Source organism: Rattus norvegicus, chromosome 1 (assembly GCF_036323735.1).
Source record: "Rattus norvegicus strain BN/NHsdMcwi chromosome 1, GRCr8, whole genome shotgun sequence".
Lineage (NCBI taxonomy): Eukaryota > Metazoa > Chordata > Mammalia > Rodentia > Muridae > Rattus > Rattus norvegicus.
Genome location: NC_086019.1, coordinates 26,163,890 through 26,177,537, shown reverse-complemented (window position 1 = coordinate 26,177,537; position 13,648 = coordinate 26,163,890). Strand labels below are relative to the sequence as shown.

Genomic DNA, 13,648 nt, shown 5'->3' with positions numbered 1-13,648 from the left:
GCAGCTTCATAAAAAAACAATAATTAAAAAGTCTGATAGAAATGTATTTTTGGAGCTGTATTAATCAGCTATGAAGACAGAATAACTGGTGGGCTTTATATTTGACAGAATAAAGCATAAACCAGACTAAATAATTTTAGACAAGCAGAAGATACGTGAATTTTGCTGAGGTACACTGACACGTGGTCTCAAATTGCTTTTCCAGACACACTCCTTTCCTTCCACTAACCCTGCCTATTTTCAGTTTCAGAAAGAAGAAAGTAGAAAGAGGATTTTTTTCAGAGTTATTCATAAGGAATTACTACATATTGAGTGTCCGTATGGGTTTGGAGTGAGAAAAGATAAATTTTTCCTTAAGGGCAATTCAATCTCAAGGTTCATTGTTTGTCTCTTTGTTCAAATATATTTCATATTTTCAAATTATATATATATACACATGTATATGTACACACACACACACACACACACACACACACACACACACACATATATATATATATATATATATATATATATATGACACTCATCATATACTCTCTACCAACTGCGTTTTTGGAGGAAATGAATTATTTGGGTATGCAGTGCCCATTCAATGAGTAGATGAGTAAGTTAATCCATGCCCATCATTGTTGACCACTAGCCAGAATACTTCATTATTACCTTTATGCGCTCTTCATCCACATTGATTGCTCCCTCAATTCTTCTTATCTCCAATGGCAATCAGATCTTTAGAATCTAGACATAAGAAAATTTGGATCTCTGTACTCAGGAATGCTCTCCTCATAGAATTTTCATCATTTAGCAATTACCGATCAAGAACCTATTATTATTTACCTGACAATTGGTGTTTTACAGGAGCCAAAATTGTAATAAAAATACCCTACAGGAATAGATGTCTATCATTTCAGTTTGTGGATGCAGAGAGCTATTGACATGGCTTCTGCTAGCTATTATCTTTGCTAGCTGAACTATATTTGGCATCATTTACTAGACGGAGATAAGACCAAAATGTCAACTAAATAGCCTTAGGTTTCTGCTCTAATAAGTTCTGTATTTTACTGTATTCTTAGATTCTTGAAAAAATGTAGTTGCATTTTCTATAATTTAAAATGATAGAATTTTAAGTGAAATACTTTTGGTTATGTTACTTTAGAAAACCACAGGTTTACTAAGTCTAAATGGATTGTAACATTCTGCTTTTCCTTCCCATTAAAATATTATATTATTTACTTTAACCTCAAAACTACAGATGGTCATGAAACACTCTTATTTGGTAATATATATTCTAGAGAACTCAATGTCAATCTACTCTCTGTAAGCTAATTTTGTAAGTAGACATAGAAACTTATCCAATGAAATGCAAAACTGCCTTCAGTTAGACTTTTTTAGATTAGATTACATAAAGATTAGACATATTTTTCCATGGAACTACTGTCATCTAGTGCTATGAATTGTTATGAGGTATAGGCGTTTTATCTGATGCTAACTATTTCGGTTAGTCTTCAATACAAAGCACAGATCCTCTGTAAATTTTCCTCCTTATGATGCCCACATTTATTAATGAAAAAAACCAGGCTATCCCCTCAAAAAGATCCTGCAGTCAGTTTTGTTGGATTGTTTGGAACTGGAGAACTCATCATAGCCTAAGCAATGTAAACAAAAATGGCTTATAAATCAGCTTTTTTAAGAAATCAGTGCACCATATATGTTATTGCACTTCACAGTTTCATTCTCTTCACAATTTCATTCCGGGAACTTAAGAAGTTTTGTATTATCTGCATCAATTCCTACCTATTAATATAGTTCTAAAGGCATCTTTCTAAAAGCATCTGAAAAAGAGGAGTGTTTTCACTGCTGCCTAAGTACAAGGAAAACATTGAAACTCAAGGAACTTGCTTAGTTCTTTGTTTTAATCTTATAATTTAGTTACTATATCCAATTCCTCAACCTTATTTATTTCTGTTATTACCTGCTCATCCTAGACAAATGCAAACTTCTCTTTCTTGCTGTCCATGGAAAACCGTGTTTCCACAGCTCGAGAGTCTGGTAGAGGTAGAGTAGCAGTTAATAGTAAGAATTATTCATGTTTCCTGACATATTCCTTCTTTTATGATGCCTTTGGTAATGCAAAAAATAAGATGGTATCATATCCTATATTTTGTTACTTCTAGTACTGTTGGACACATTAAAAGGAATTAGTGGAATGTATTAGAGCTATCAGTTGGCTTGACTGTATCATGCAAAGTATTTTTTCAAGGAAAAATACTTTATTCATCTCTGTCTATGAATGTCCAACACATATGAAGTCTTTTGAGGTATATTACTTAAAGGAAAGTATAACATTTTGAGATTTAAAGTACATTTTACTTCATGAAGAAATGTACACATATAATTTTCTTTCATTTAATTGAAACTATATTGAGCTTGGCCTTAGGAATTAAGAAAATAGAGAAATTAGAGAATGAAAGTGTTTATACGATGACATTTTACTTGTTCTTAGCAATTATCCGTGACTAAGAAATTACTTCAAAAGTAAGAGGCTTAATACAGCAACATTTGTAATTTCATAGTATCTGTGGGTCAGAAATTTGGAAATGGTTTATATAAGTTTGATCCTGAGATTTCAGTAAAGGGATTGGCAGAGACGGCACTTGATGAAAAATTGATGTTAATGAACTATTTATAAAGTGTCTCCTCATCAACCTGTTAACACCCGTGTGTCCTCGCAGCATGGGAGATTGATCCTCCTTGATTGGGAGGAACAGAGCCAAAGTCACATTGGCCTCATGTTCTAGCCTTGCAAATCTGACTTTTATTTCTGCAAATTCTCTTAGATTCATAGGATAACTCCACTAAATATTGTTTTGAAAAGAGTAAAAAACAGAAAAGGTTACTGGACTGTGAGTTGAGGTGAGGTGAGGTGGTGTCTGGTTGCCATACACTTCATTCTTATAAAAATTATATTCCCAAATTGTATACATTTAATAAATATTCAGATGTAGGGTACGAACATACACGGCTCTAGCTGACAAAGAGATATTACAACAAAAACAGGCACACAGAAACACTTGCCGTATTAAGATATGTATCTTAAATGGGTTAGAAATGAAAAAAATTACAAAATTAAATATGAAAGAAAACAAATATTTTAAAATCACAAACAAATTAACTAATAGCTTTTAGCTTATTAAAGTTCAAATGATCCATTTATAGAAACAAAGACTTGGTACAATTATAACAAAACCTCTGGACCTCATATCAATCTCCTTATAGATTAGATGCATTCATTTATATATGAGATTCTAATTACATTCATCCATTTAGTGAATTATTAATAAGCCCCTTTAATGATTCATCACTATTTTACTTAAAGAGATTTAAAGAATGAAAACTACTTTACATTTTTGATATAGTTTTTAATTGATATAATTTAAACATTTCTAGAAATTAGAATATATACATGATGAGTCTTTTATACTAGCCCAGTAGATTTTGAAATGTAATTACTAATAGTTTCAAAACAGGACTAGAACACAAATAAAGCATGTTGGAGGTTATATCGAGGGCCAGAGTGGCTGGCACTGCATCAAATTACTATCTGGTAATTTGTAACAGTAAATAAATACCCTGAAACTTTTAGAATAGGTTCATTGGAAAAGAAACTTTATTTCCATTAAGTACATACAATACTGGCTTGGGGAGGATGATTTTAAACTAGCGACTTTCATAACTTTCATAACTTCTCATTTTTCAGAATTTGACCTGATTTACCTATGTGTCCTACTCAAGGAACACACAGAAAATAACATGTACACTTAAATGAGTAGGAATTTCCTTTTCCTTGCCTGTGATGGAGATCTTATCTCCCTTTCTTTTCTTTAAAATTTATGATTTGAATTATTTACAATAATGAAGACAAATTTTAGGACACTGGATCTAAATAGATTGGGAAGGATTTCAATTCTCCTTGATTCCTTGCCAAATGCAAAAGCTGAAAAATATTTAAACATTATTGGGTCTATCTCTAAGTGTTGAAAATAGCAGAAACACTTTATCTGTTACAGAATAGGAATCATAGCACCATCGCTTATGAATTTCTGGGAGCTGACTAAGCATGTTGAATTTATCTGCTGTTAAGTGGAAAGTCACCATGCTGAGAGATGAGAGGCCAGATGGAAATAAAATAGAGGGGAGTAAGGACAGTCTGTGAACTTCATTTGTTTCTTACCACCTTAGACGTTTAGGTGAGTCATTGGTCCTGAAGTGCTGTGCCATGCTTTAGAGATTCATGAAGGAGAAATCTCAGCAGAAACTAGAGAGAAAGGAGGATGTCGCTACAGAAGCCTGGCCAAGATACTGGGGGAAATGTGAAAGGATACCAGGATACACCCAGCCCCCAGCTTCGGAGGACAGACAATGGCTGCATCAGCTCCCATAGTTTGCCTTCCTTTTTCCCAAAAGTTACCTGGGAATTTCTATCTAGGGACATTTGAGGAAATGTAGTTCTACTTTGATAATTTCTTAGCAGACACAGCCTATACATGTGAGATGTCTGTATAATTTAGTCATTCGAAACAGGATGCTTTTGAGAGAAAAATGGAGTTACAAGAGGAGAAAACTCAGGATTCAAGACAAAGTATCACACCGTGGTTAGGCCCATTGCTCTTACATCTCTCCTGGGAAGTAAATGCCAATGGGCACTTCAAGGAAAAAAATGAAATTTTTCTCATAGCAACGGAGGCTAAGTCCTCATGGAAATGATTGGCTGTATGACTCCAGCTTCTAAGGAAGTCCTTACAAAAAACTGACTTGGCTGATAATGTGCTGTTTTCTGAGGACTAAAATTACTGCACTTGATAGAGATTCCTTACAAATACCTTCTGCTGTTAGCGAAGGGACAGGTTTCACTTTAATAATAACAAGTGTGAGCAAACACTGTAAGAAATTGCACCTACCTCAGATCGTGTGTGGAAGACTGCGATATTTACAGCATTGGTTGCACAAAAGCAAAGGTCATAATTTACTAATATTCTTATTTATGACAGGGAAGCGTTACCATACATCAGATCAGGTTGTCTATTGCTCTTTAGAAAATTTCCCAAATGTCCCACAATCACATTGAATCCAAACCCAGCTTGGTGATCATTAGAAGATAATGATCTATGAGAAGAATGTATGCCAGGCACAAGGAGGCAATCACTCATAAAATCTACCTTGAATCTGAACCCTATTAGAGGAAAATAACATCAGTAATCTTGGAAGAAAGATGGCAATGATATGATGGCATAAGCATCAATTTATTATGAAGTTCTTGCAGACATTCCTCAAATTTTCCTTTTAAATAGGGGTTCTAATGAGGTGTGCCATTTATCTGTTGCTTTCCAAATTAATTCTCTGATTTTTTTCTTTTCTTGGCACTTATCCCAGTTAAGCAGGTGCACTGCTTGTTAGGACGAGAAAGTAACAGTGAAATTATTTTAGGGAAATCTCTAACTTAGTCTCTCTCTGTCTCTGTCTCTCTCTCTCCTTTATTTCTTTCTCTCTCTCCTTTCTTTCTTTCTTTCTTTCTTTCTTTCCTTCTTTCTTTCTGTGTTTCTCTCTATCCATCTATCATCTATCTCTATTATGTATCTATCAATCTATATTTTTATATAGATGTCTATCTATCTATCTATCTATCTATCTATCTATCTATCTACTACCTATCTATTTAATTGTCTACATACATGCCTACCTATTATAGCTATATGTATGTTACATGTTATTATATCATTATATTTTAAGAAAGTTCAGTAATTGTAGTGAATAAATCAATTTCTTAGATTTATGAATTATACTTGGATTCACAGAATACTTGACATTTTGTGTGCATTTTTCTGTTGTTCAAATCTTACCTCAAAGTCCACATTCTGTGAGTGCTCCAGGATATCTCGGTCCTCAGGCCACTATGACTAAAAAGGATTTATGTTTTTACCCAGTTCCCTGTGTTTAGAAGTATGCCTAAGAAGTAGAGGGTTCTGCAGTCCAATCACCATTAGATAAAAATTTAACGATCCTTTATGAAATTAGATAATATAAAGAAAAATGTGTTCATTTTAAGTATGAATGAACTTTTAAACATGATTGTATAATTCCTTACTTTGCTTTTGATTTTTTTTTTTTGAATTGGAGTTTTGGTAAAACTATATCTACCTTATTACTTTTCAAAGAAACAGTTTAAAAGTCTATGTTTTCTTACTGGTTTGTTGTAAAGTCAAGGTGTCCAATAGTGTGAAACATTTGTTTTGTTTTGTTTGTATTTTGTTTCTTTGAGACAAAGTCCCACTATATAGCACTTGCTGTCCTAGAAATCGTTATATAGATCAGGATGGACTCAAACTCACAGAGATCCTCCAGTTCTGAGATTAATAGCATGGGCTAGCTTGCCCAGAACAAACACTAAGACTTTTGAAGATTATTATTGTTATTTATTACTATTATTATTATTATTATTATTATTATTATTATTATTATTTTGTGTGTAAGCTCACTTTTTATCTGATGTGTTTTGTTTTCTTTTATTGGATATTTTCTTTATTTACATTTCAAGTATTTGTCCCTTTTCCCAGTTTCCCCTCTGGAAACTAGGAAACTAGGTTCCCTATCCCATTTCCTCACCCCCTGCTTCTTTGAGGGTGCTCCCCCACTCACCCACCCAATCCCTCCTGCCTCCAGGCCCTGCTTCCCCTACATTGGGCATCTAGCCATCATAGGACCAAGGGCTTCTCCTTCCATTGATGCCGAACAAGGTCATTCACTGGTGCATATGCAGTAGGAGACATGGGTCCTTTCATGCACACTTTGGTTGGTGGTTTAGTCCCTCGGAGCTCTACGGAGTGGGGGTGGAGAGACTGGCTGGTTAATATTGTTGTTCTTCCTATGAGGTTGTAGAGTCCTCAACTTCTTCAGTCATTTTTCCAAACTCCCTCATTGGGGACCCTGTTCTTAGTCTAAAGGATAGCTGAGAGTATCTGAATCTATATTTGTCAGTCTCTAGCAGAGCCTCTCAGGAGACAGCTATATCAGGCTCCTGTAAGTTTGCAACCCCACCAACCATGGAGGAATGTTTCTCTTTCTCCACATCCTTGCCAGCATTTGCTGTCACCTGAGTTTTTGATCTTAACCATTCTGACTGGTATAAAGTAGAATCTCAGGGTTTTAAGATTTGAATTTCCCTGATGACTAAGAATGTTGAACATTTCTTTTTTTTTTTATTAACTTGAGTATTTCTTATATACATTTCAAGTGTTATTCCCTTTCCCGGTTTCCGGGCAAACATCCCCCTCCCCCCTCCCCTTCCTTATGGGTGTTCCCCTCCCAGCCCTCCCCCAATTGCCGCCCTCCCACCATAGTCTAGTTCACTGGGGGTTCAGTCTTAGCAGGACCCAGGGCTTCCCCTTCCACTGGTGCTCTTACTAGGATATTCATTGCTACCTATGGGGTCGGAGTCCAGGGTCAGTCCATGTATAGTATTTAGGTAGTGGCTTAGTCCCTGGAAGCTCTGGTTGCTTGGCATTGTTGTACATATGGGGTCTCGAGCCCCTTCAAGCTCTTCCAGTTCTTTCTCTGATTCCTTCAACAGGGGACCTATTCTCAGTTCAGTGGTTTGCTGCTGGCATTCGCCTCTGTATTTGCTGTATTCTGGCTGTGTATCTCAGGAGCGATCTACATCCGGCTCCTGTCGGTCTGCACTTCTTTGCTTCAACCATCTTGTCTAATTGGGTGGCTGTATATGTATGGGCCACATGTGGGGCAGGCTCTGAATGGGTGTTCCTTCAGTCTCTGTTTTAATCTTTGCCTCTCCCTTCCCTGCCAAGGGTATTCTTTTTCCTCATTTAAAGAAGGAGTGAAGCATTCACATTTTGATCATCCGTCTTGAGTTTCGTTTGTTCTAGGGATCTAGGGTAATTCAAGCATTTGGGCTAATAGCCACTTATCAATGAGTGCATACCATGTATGTCTTTCTGTGATTGGGTTAGCTCACTCAGGATGATCTTTTCCAGTTCCAAACATTTGCCTACGAATTTCATAAACTCGTTGTTTTTGATAGCTGAGTAATATTCCATTGTGTAGATGTACCACATTTTCTGTATCCATACCTCTGTTGAAGGGCATCTGGGTTCTTTCCAGCTTCTGGCTATTATAAATAAGGCTGCGATGAACATGGTGGAGCACGTGTCTCTTTTATATGTTGAGGCATCTTTTGGGTATATGCCCAAGAGAGGTATAGCTGGATCCTCAGGCAGTTCAATGTCCAATTTTCTGAGGAACCTCCAGACTGATTTCCAGAATGGTTTTACCAGTCTGCAATCCCACCAACAATGGAGGAGTGTTCCTCTTTCTCCACATCCTCGCCAGCATCTGCTGTCACCTGAGTTTTTGATCTTAGCCATTCTCACTGGTGTGAGGTGAAATCTCAGGGTTGTTTTGATTTGCATTTCCCTTATGACTAAAGATGTTGAACATTTCTTTAGGTGTTTCTCAGCCATTCGGCATTCCTCAGCTGTGAATTCTTTGTTCAGCTCTGAACCCCAATTTTTAATAGGGTTATTTGTTTCCCTGCGGTCTAACTACTTGAGTTCTTTGCATATGTTGGATATAAGGCCTCTATCTGTTGTAGGATTGGTAAAGATCTTTTCCCAATCTGTTGGTTGCCGTTTTGTCCTAACCACAGTGTCCTTTGCCTTACAGAAGCTTTGCAGTTTTATGAGATCCCATTTGTCGATTCTTGATCTTAGAGCATAAGCCATTGGTGTTTTGTTCAGGAAATTTTTTCCAGTGCCCATGTGTTCCAGATGCTTCCCTAGTTTTTCTTCTATTAGTTTGAGGGTGTCTGGTTTGATGTGGAGGTCCTTGATCCACTTGGACTTAAGCTTTGTACAGGGTGATAAGCATGGATCGATCTGCATTCTTCTACATGTTGCCCTCCAGTTGAACCAGCACCATTTGCTGAAAATGCTATCTTTTTTCCATTGGATGGTTTTGGCTCCTTTGTCAAAAATCAAGTGACCATAGGTGTGTGGGTTCATTTCTGGGTCTTCAATTCTATTCCATTGGTCTATCTGTCTGTCTCTGTACCAATACCATGCAGTTTTTATCACTATTGCTCTGTAATACTGCTTGAGTTCAGGGATAGTGATTCCCCCTGAAGTCCTTTTATTGTTGAGGATAGCTTTAGCTATCCTGGGTTTTTTGTTATTCCAGATGAATTTGCAAATTGTTCTGTCTAACTCTTTGAAGAATTGGATTGGTATTTTGATGGGGATTGCATTGAATCTGTAGATTGCTTTTGGTAAAATGGCCATTTTTACCATATTAATCCTGCCAATCCATGAGCATGGGAGATCTTTCCATCTTCTGAGGTCTTCTTCAATTTCTTTCCTCAGTGTCTTGAAGTTCTTATTGTACAGATCTTTTACTTGCTTGGTTAAAGTCACACCGAGGTACTTTATATTATTTGGGTCTATTATGAAGGGTGTCGTTTCCCTAATTTCTTTCTCGGCTTGTTTCTCTTTTGTATAGAGGAAGGCAACTGATTTATTTGAGTTAATTTTATACCCAGCCACCTTGCTGAAGTTGTTTATCAGCTTTAGTAGTTCTCTGGTGGAACTTTTGGGATCACTTAAATATACTATCATGTCATCTGCAAATAGTGATATTTTGACCTCTTTTTTTCCGATCTGTATCCACTTGATCTCCTTTTGTTGTCTGATTGCTCTGGCTAGAACTTCAAGTTCTATATGGAAGAAGTAGGGAGAGAGTGGGCAGCCTTGTCTAGTCCCTGATTTTAGTGGGATTGCTTCAAGTTTCTCTCCATTTAGTTTAATGTTAGCAACTGGTTTGCTGTATATGGCTTTTACTATGTTTAGGTACAGGCCTTGAATTCCTATTCTTTCCAGGACTTTTATCATGAAGGGGTGTTGAATTTTGTCAAATGCTTTCTCAGCATCTAATGAAATGATCATGTGGTTCTGTTCTTTCAGTTTGTTTATATAATGGATCACGTTGACGGTTTTCCATATATTAAACCATCCCTGCATGCCTGGGATGAAGCCTACTTGATCATGGTGGATGATTGTTTTGATGTGCTCTTGAATTCGGTTTGCCAGAATTTTATTGAGTATTTTTGCGTCGATATTCATAAGGGAAATTGGTCTGAAGTTCTCTTTCTTTGTTGTGTCTTTGTGTGGTTTAGGTATAAGAGTAATTGTGGCTTCGCAGAAGGAATTCGGTAGTGCTCCATCTGTTTCAATTTTGTGGAATAGTTTGGATAATATTGGTATGAGATCTTCTATGAAGGTTTGATAGAATTCTGCACTAAACCCATCTGGACCTGGGCTCCTTTTGGTTGGGAGACCTTTAATGACTGCTTCTATTTCCTTAGGAGTTATGGGGTTGTTTAACTGGTTTATCTGTTCCTGATTTAACCTCGATACCTGGTATCTGTCTAGGAAATTGTCCATTTCCTGAAGATTTTCAAGTTTTGTTGAGTATAGGTTTTTTTTTTTAATTTTTTTTTTTTTTGGTTCTTTTTTTCGGAGCTGGGGACCGAACCCAGGGCCTTGCGCTTCCTAGGTAAGTGCTCTACCACTGAGCTAAATCCCCAGCCCCGAGTATAGGTTTTTATAGTAAGATCTGATGATTTTTTGAATTTCCTCTGAATCTGTAGTTATGTCTCCCTTTTCATTTCTGATTTTGTTAATTTGGACGCACTCTCTGTGTCCTCTCGTTAGTCTGGCTAAGGGTTTATCTATCTTGTTGATTTTCTCAAAGAACCAACTTTTGGTTCTGTTGATTCTTTCTATGGTCCTTTTTGTTTCTACTTGGTTGATTTCAGCTCTGAGTTTGATTATTTCCTGCCATCTACTCCTCCTGGGTGTATTTGCTTCTTTTTGTTCTAGAGCTTTTAGGTGTGCTGTCAAGCTGCTGACATATGCTCTTTCCTGTTTCTTTCTGCAGGCACTCAGCGCTATGAGTTTTCCTCTTAGCACAGCTTTCATTGTGTCCCATAAGTTTGGGTATGCTGTATCTTCATTTTCATTAAATTCTAAAAAGTTTTTAATTTCTTTCTTTATTTCTTCCTTGACCAGGTTATCATTGAGTAGAGCATTGTTCAATTTCCACGTATATGTGGGCATTCTTCCCTTATTGTTATTGAAGACCAGTTTTAGGCCGTGGTGGTCCGATAGCACGCATGGGATTATTTCTATCTTTCTGTACCTGTTGAGGCCCGTTTTTTGACCAATTATATGGTCAATTTTGGAGAAAGTACCATGAGGAGCTGAGAAGAAGGTATATCCTTTTGCTTTAGGATAGAATGTTCTATAAATATCCGTTAAGTCCATTTGGCTCATGACTTCTCCTAGTCTGTCGACATCACTGTTTAATTTCTGTTTCCATGATCTGTCCATTGATGAGAGTGGGGTGTTGAAATCTCCCACTATTATTGTGTGAGGTGCAATGTGTGTTTTGAGCTTTAGTAAGGTTTCTTTTACATATGTAGGTGACCTTGTATTTGGGGCATAGATATTTAGGATTGAGAGTTCATCTTGGTGGATTTTTCCTTTGATGAATATGAAGTGTCCTTCCTTATCTTTTTTGATGACTTTTAGTTGGAAATTGATTTTATTTGATATTAGAATGGCTACTCCAGCTTGCTTCTTCTGACCATTTGCTTGGAAAGTTGTTTTCCAGCCTTTCACTCTGAGGTAGTGTCTGTCTTTGTCTCTGAGGTGTGTTTCCTGTAGGCATCAGAATGCAGGGTCCTCGTTGCGTATCCAGTTTGTTAATCTATGTCTTTTTATTGGGGAGTTGAGGCCAGTGATATTGAGAGATATTAAGGAATAGTGATTATTGCTTCCCTTTATATTCATATTTGGATGTGAGGTTATGTTTGTGTGCTTTCATTCTCTTTGTTTTGTTGCCAAGACGATTAGTTTCTTGCTTCTTCTAGGGTATAGCTTGCCTCCTTATGTTGGGCTTTACCATTTATTATCCTTTGTAGTGCTGGATTTGTAGAAGGATATTGTGTAAATTTGGTTTTGTCATGGAATATCTTGGTTTCTCCATCATTGTTAATTGAGAGTTTTGCTGGATACAGTAACCTGGGCTGGCAGTTTTGTTCTCTTAGGGTCTGTATGACATCAGTCCTGGATCTTCTGGCCTTCATAGTTTCTTGCGAGAAGCCTGGTGTGATTCTGATAGGTCTCCCTTTATATGTTACTTGACCTTTTTCCCTTACTGCTTTTAATATTCTTTCTTTATTTTGTGCGTTTGGTGTTTTGACAATTATGTGACGGGAGGTGTTTCTTTTCTGGTCCAATCTATTTGGAGTTCTGTAGGCTTCTTGTATGTCTATGGGTATCTCTTTTTTTAGGTTAGGGAAGTTTTCTTCTATGATTTTGTTGAAGATATTTACTGGTCCTTTGAGCTGGGGGTCTTCACTCTCTTCTATACCTATTATCCTTAGGTTTGATCTTCTCATTGAGTCCTGGATTTCCTGTATGTTTTGGACCAGTAGCTTTTTCCGCTTTACATTATCTTTGACAGTTGAGTCAATGATTTCTATGGAATCTTCTGCTCCTGAGATTCTCTCTTTCATCTCTTGTATTCTGTTGGTGAAGCTTGTATCTACAGCTCCTTGTCTCTTCTTTTGGTTTTCTATATCCAGGGTTGTTTCCATGTGTTCTTTCTTGATTGCTTCTATTTCCATTTTTAATTCCTTCAACTGTTTGATTGTGTTTTCCTGGAATTCTTTCAGGGATTTTTGTGTCTCCTCTCTATGGGCTTCTACTTGTTTATTTATGTTTTCCTGGAATTCTTTCAGGGATTTTTGTGTCTCCTCTCTATGGGCTTCTACTTGTTTATTTATGTTTTCCTGGAATTCTTTCAGGGATTTTTGCGATTCTTTCAGGCATTTTTGCGATTCCTCTCTGTAGGCTTCTACTTGTTCTCTAAGGGAGTTCTTCACGTCTTTCTTGAAGTCCTCCAGCATCATGATCAATAATGATTTTGAAACTAGATCTTGCTTTTCTGGTGTGTTTGGATATTCCATGTTTGTTTTGATGGGAGAATTGGGCTCCGATGGTGCCATGTAGTCTTGGTTTCTGTTGCTTGGGTTCCTGCGCTTGCCTCTCGCCATCAGATTATCTCTAGTGTTACTTTGTTCTGCTATTTCTGACAGTGGCTAGACTGTCCTATAAGCCTGTGTGTCAGGAGTGCTGTAGACCTGTTTTCCTCTCTTTCAGTCAGTTATGGGGACAGAGTGTTCTGCTTTCGGGCGTGTAGTTTTTCCTCTCTACAGGTCTTCAGCTGTTCCTGTGGGCCTGTGTCTTGAGTTCACCAGGCAGCTTTCTTGCAGCAGAAAAGTTGGTCTTACCTGTGGTCCCGGGGCTCAAGTTCGCTCGTGGGGTGCTGCCCACGCGCTCTCTGCAGCGGCAGCAACCAGGAAGACTTGTGCTGCCGTTTCTGGGAGCTTCAGTGCACCAGGGTTCCAGATGGTCTTTGGCTTTTTCCTCTGGAGTCCGAGATGTGTGTGCAGAGAGCAGTCTCTTCTGGTTTCCCAGGCTTGTCTGCCTCTCTGAAGGTTCAGCTCTCCCTCCCACGGGAT

The 13,648-nt window shown here is 37.5% G+C and overlaps 1 protein-coding gene across 17 annotated transcripts in view; it reads left to right on the top strand.

Annotated features, from left to right (window-relative positions):
* The window catches only part of Trdn (triadin), a 455,305-nt gene that overhangs the window by 52,532 nt on the left and 389,125 nt on the right, over positions 1-13,648 (top strand).